Here is a 6,110-nt window from a genome sequence, read left to right as displayed (position 1 = left end):
AGAAAAAAAAAAAGGTCTCTTAAGTGTTCATTGCTTCATCAGTAGAGGTGTCTTCCATGTACCCACCAGCTTGGGGGGTGGGGGAGAGGTGGGCAGCAAGGGCAGAACTGAGGTTTGATTTTTTTTTTTTTTTTCCCCCCCCCCCTCCCTCAGGCCATGAGGGTTTGTCAGAGGTCATTTGGAGAGAAATAAAAATTGACAGCTAGATTCTAGCACTGACAGTTTTACGGAATTTTAAGGTAAATTCCCCAATAAGAACCTGGTATTCCTTTAATTATTGCTAAAGTAGCAATAATAGTGTTATTTAAAGTTTGTGAGTGTGACAACGCCCCATAAATGTTTCTTTTTGTCTTCATTAAACTGGTGATTTACCAGTGTTTTGTGGGGGTTGTAACCGTGGTGCAAAGTAGTCATAAGCTGTAACAGCAGTAACTGAGCAATGTGCTGCACAAAAATGTTTGGATATGGATGACTTCTTCAGCAATAGATGATTCTTTCACATTTGTGTGAAATGCAAAAATGATACAAAGGGAAGGATTAGATTTTGTAATGGATTTGCTGCTTTTCCTTGGCCATTGTTTCTCGGCAGAGGTGGTGCTGTCCAGCTGTGCCTGCACAGCTGTCTCATGGCAGCAGGAGCGATGGCACTGCTGAGGGGGACACCCGCACTGAGGCAGCTCTCAGCAGCTGGGAGCTGCTGCTCTTCTCTCAGCTTGTGCTGTGGGTGCTGTCGGTAAGCTCCAGGACTGAGAGATGAGGTGTTCACTTCTGCTCTCCGACATAATCTCCTCCAACTGCACTTCTACTGTGTACAAACATGCTCCTGGCTCTGTGCACTTGCTGCACTAACCCTGCCCCTTGTGTGGCTCTCAAGATCGGTATTCATATGAAATTCTAGGTGTTCTGCCACAATGGGATTAATTCTGGATTGAATACAACCCAACCAACCTTTCCTCTTCTATGCTCTTGAGGCTGCAACTTAATTGCACTAGAAATTGTATGGTTTAGTTAAATTACCTTGAGGCAACTCAGTCCTACTCCTTGCCTTTAATTTTAGAGTTTTTCTAGGTTTGAACAAGAGAGACTCAGCTTTTTGGAAATGCTGGAGTGTAGATATGCCTTTGTTTTAATACAGATAAGCTTGAACTGTGGCTGAGGTCTGCCTTCCTGCCCCCCTAAAGGAATTTACAGCAGAATTGGCATGTGTCAGCAAGGGAATAAAATGCCTTGGCATTGGGGGGTGTTTGCAGTGAGATTATTTGCTGGCTGTCCTGTTGCCAAGTGCTGTGCCTTGCAGTGCTGCGTCTAGAGTTTGTAAGGAGGTTCGTACAGGTCTTAACTACGTTTGAGAACACTTCTGCCTTAAAATGCTGGTTTCTTCCCTATGTTGTGTCAGTTTTCAGAGGCTTTATTTTTGCCATTTTGTAACAGTTTGTGAGGATTTCCCCAGCATTGCTGAGCTGTGCTCAGTGGTAACTATTATTGGCACGACTAGAGTGCTAACATTTTCCAGCACTTCTGGAGCACCACGTTGGTTAATGCACCTGCATGCTGGCTGCAGCTGGGCTTGGTTTGCTTGAAATAGAAGGGATTCCTAGCTGCCTGGTGCATTTATTTAGGGTTGGTTTGTGGGGTTTTTTTCCCTGCAGCTGAGCTGCAACCTTAAAATGGAGATTGCAGACAGTAAAGGCATCCTTTCAGTTGTGCCTATCAGTGTCTCCTTTGAGAGGGGGTGGCCAGCAGCAGATAGAGGAGCATCCTCACAGGAATGTGCCAGAGGACAGTGAAACTATTACTCAAAAGCAACTGAACTACTGGGGCACTGAAATAGCTTTTCCTGGATCTGAAGTGGTCAACCCAAAATGCTATTAAAATCTATAGGTTTTGTCCTAAACATTATACTTCCTCCTTTCCAGCTGCTCTATGAGGTGACTGCTGGGCATGTATCAGTTTTATGGGTTGCTTATCTTAATGCAGTGCTTTTGGTCTTTCCCGTTCACCCCATGCTGCTCCCTTACGACAGTGGACAGAAATCAGAGTTTCTGAAATGGTTTTGTTGGACAGGGCAGTTCATATTTTCCAGTTTGTAGTCTGAGGTCTCCCTTGAGACAATTGACTGTAAAGGCCTTTTAACTGCAGAAGACGAAGTGGGGAAGAAAATAACCTTGCAGTTCTGTGCAGCAAAGTCCCTGTGTAAATCTCAGTACTCAATCAGATAAGAAAAGAAAGACTTTGGCTCTCTGGATGGAGTTTGCAGTAGCACTGGTCCAATGTTCCGCTCAAGTGTTAGCAGAAGGCTCTGGGGTGACATGAAAGGAAGAAAGGCAGAGAAAATTTTCTGTCACTTCCTGCTAGTCTGCCAAAGTCCGTGCTGGTCTTCATGTTTAGGGTAGAAAGTGCACTCACAGGGCTTCCCTATCTGTCTTCTATCTCTGTGATATTTTACAGAAAAATAATTCAATTGAGTTTGAGACCTTGTAGAAAGGGGAAACAAATCAGATAAGCTGCTACTTAAATCTTTTGTTTTGGATATTGTCATCTAGCGAGACCTAGTGGTTTGGGGGTTTTTTACAAATTTCAGTGAACACTGAGGACTGAGTTCTTGTTTCCCAGTGACTTCAGCCCTGTGGCATTTGGTCTGTTCCGTTCTTGCCACATTGTTACACAGGGAGAAAACAGTCATTGACAGTTTACAAAACTTTGTTGGGGTTTTTTTCCTTTCAGCAAAGTGTTGGGTTTGTTTGTTTGTTTTGTCATTGTTTTTATTTTTGCTTTGTCATTAAGCAACATGGGGACAATCTATTGTGGTCTAGATTTTGCTGCAGAGGTTCTAGAAACAGGTAGGGAAAGGAGTGTGTGGTTTAGGAATTTTGCCCTGGAAAAAGAAACTCCTCGGTGACACAGAACTGGCAGATATTAGAAAGATCCAGCAGGATGATGTGCTCCATGGGGGAGATGGTATGCCAGAGGCACAGGTAAGAACAGCTCTGGTCCACCCAGGCTGCAAACTCCTTGACTCCAATGCCATCCCTGCCTTTTAGGCATCCTCCTTTCTCTGTTTTGTGCAAGGCTGCTCTTCTGAGGGAATGTGGCCGCACATTTCCCTGCAGCAGGCTGGGGATCGCACACACAGGAGTGTTCGGGAGCTTCACCAGGTGTGCGTGTGTATTCTTTCCAGATAGGCTCTGGAAAGGTTTAACAGCTGGGCCTGTTCCCGCCTACTTCCTGACTGAAATGATTGGAAGCTAACTCAAATACTTGCAAGTGCCCATTTTCCAGGTGCTGGCCTCCAGCTGCCATCTGCCCTCAGGCAGTAATAAGATGGTTGTATAAAAAATTCCAAGCGGTGAACACACATGGAAGGAGACATTTTGCAATACAGCAGTAGGCAGTGTATCCCAGATGGAACTCCAGTGAAAACAGACACACAAACCAGCAGTGCCTTGCCATTTCCCAGCAGCTGGTATTGTGTTTGCCATGTTTAGGATCACCTAAAAAAACCCTTCACCGTGTTTTCCTGTAAAGCTGTTCCTATCTGCCTCAGCAAGAAGGACTTAACACATTTGGAAAAATCAATAGACTTGTGCTGCAGGGGGACGTGGCATGGGCTGGCTTTTGCAGTGAGCCGTTCAGAGAGCTTATTTCTTTTATCTAGTAGCATGAGATGTTCAAGAGGAAAATAACTGTTGCAGAAAATGTTCTTGTGCCTTGTCACAGTCCAAAACTGGAAATGCCATCGTTAGAGCAGTTCTCTGTAGCTGCCTGGATTAGAAAGGTAACTCATAAACCATGGTGGATGTTTTTGAAACTGCTGATAGCTGTTTTCAGCATGCAGTTTGATGTGTTGTTCTCCCTTCAGTGTAGGAGGACAAAAATGTGACATATTTGTTAATTCTTATCTATTACTATGAGTTGTGGTACAAGTAGGAAAAATGAATTATAAGTAACTGTAAAACTGAGCTGGGCTGACAGGAACTTGTGTTCTGTACACTAAAATGTCACTAAAAGGGGATATGCTTTACTTTTCTCCATGTGGTAAAATCCAGGACCTGTTTATTCTCTGAAGGCAGTTTAAAAACCCAAAATTTCCCCCAAATGCAGGAGTTTCATTACTGCCAGTAAAGCTTTAAAGATACTTTATTACTTGGAGCATTCCATGCAGAAAATTACTTTTCTGGCTCACTTGGGAGCCAGGAGCTCTGCTGTTTGCCTTCCTTTGGCACATAGTGTATTTTCAACCACACTTATTTTAAACTTGAGGCTGACAGCAAAGGTGTCCGTCCTACTGACTTGGTTAAAATATTGACTGAACTTTGTGTTCTGTTTCCAACAGTGACCAGTGACAGATGATTAGGAAATAGCTTAAGGAATGAAAGATCCATAGTGTGATTTTTCCTTTGGGACACCTTGTCCACTTTTGGCAAAAAAATGTGCACCTAAGACTGCCATGTTTAATAGCTCCTGATTGATCTGTCTCCATTAATTTGGTGAGTCCCTTTCTGAATGAATTTATAATAGTGTTTTTTGAAGTTGACACAGCAGTTGAATTTCCAGCATAGTGATGCATTGTGATAAAGCACTTCCATTTCTGTCATTGTAGCTTCCCACAAAAAATTCAGATTGAGCCACCCCTTTCAATTCAGTCTGGTGGCAGACATGTCAGAACTACCACTTAACAAAAGGGGGTGGAGATACTTTTGCTTTATTTTTTTTTAAACTGTGCTCTCTGCCAGTCCTGTTTGCAGTTTAGTTTGCATTTTTTTTGTGGGTTTCAGTTGTTTAGTACTGGAAGCCCGGTTAATGACTTAATATCTTCCACCTAGGGCCACGCAAACCATACAGTTACAGTATGTAAATAAAAGTCTTGCAATTTAGCCATAAATGCCATAAAAAGAATGGAATTACAGAAGCAGAAAATCTGATTTCAAATTTTTGAAAAAAGAGCAACTCCTGATAATTAGCACAACTTTTCCAAAGTAATACTATGTGCTCCTCCAAGTCTGCCTCACCATATCAAGAGGACCAGGGTTGTTTCAAATGCAAGCACCCTGATAATAGTTAAATCACTAAGTCCAGATGTCACTTGGCAGAGCTGTCTGTAGGTAGTGTGATTTTCACTTTGCTGATGCTGTAAGTCCTCTTTCAGTTCAAAGTAACCAAATGCAAATGGTGCATATTTGCAAAGGAACCTTCTCTGCCGTGCCCTGGCCTCGTGTGGTGTTGTTTTCAAACAGCCTCATGATGACTTCAGGAACCTCATGACCTAAAAAATGAAACAGCCATAAACAAAGACAGCCTAATCTCCTCCCTCAGGCATTTTGCCACGGGAAGTCAGCATTCGCTGGCTCAACACTGTCAAATAGAAGAGGCCGTGAGAGAGAGGTGATTCATCATAGAAACCCATCTTTCTGTCATGGTGAGGGAGCTTTATGCGTTCCCCTCTCTCTGGGCTCTGCAGATCAGGACCCACAGCAGGCCGAGCAGCGGGACCCCAGCTGTGGGGCATGAGCTGTATTTCCATGGGAGCATCTCCCTGGGTGAGCACCCGCCTGTCTCTTCGCGTTGCCTTTGTCCAGAGTGCAGGCTCCCTTCTCCACTGAAAAAAAAAGCTTCACAGTCTTTTGAGGTAGCTACCATAGCTCTTTCTTTTAAAGCTGACCTTCAAGGGAATAAATGCTGTCAGCCAGATCCTACTTCGTGCCGTTTGAAGAAAGGCTGAAGTGAGAGAGATGTTTTGAGAAGGTCCTGATTATTTTTCCTTTATTTTCTATTCTGCTTGTTCTTTATGTCCCAATTAAGATCCTGTCTATCCTGGATGACAGGATGGCTGACCTGGAAATGTAGCAGAAGTATGAAATGACAAGAGCAAAACTTGGGTCTGCTTGAGAGGAAGGTTTTTGTGGGTTTTTTTTGCTTCCTTTGGTTATTCTAGAATAATTAATTCATGATGAAGCTTGCAAAAAGGAAGGAACTGTTACTGATAAATACTAATATGTATAAAACCCTTGCTCTCATAGGTATTAAATTTTTTTTTAGGGAATTTGACCTGTTACTGGAGCCTGAAATTCAGGTTTCTAAATTTCTGAATTTCACAGTTTCCATGTTGAGAG

The sequence above is a fragment of the Corvus kubaryi genome, unplaced genomic scaffold (assembly GCF_017639235.1).
Source record: "Corvus kubaryi isolate FWS band 111438036 unplaced genomic scaffold, C.kubaryi_AGA036_p1.0 71, whole genome shotgun sequence".
Classification (NCBI taxonomy): domain Eukaryota; kingdom Metazoa; phylum Chordata; class Aves; order Passeriformes; family Corvidae; genus Corvus; species Corvus kubaryi.
This window is presented reverse-complemented; position numbering follows the sequence as displayed.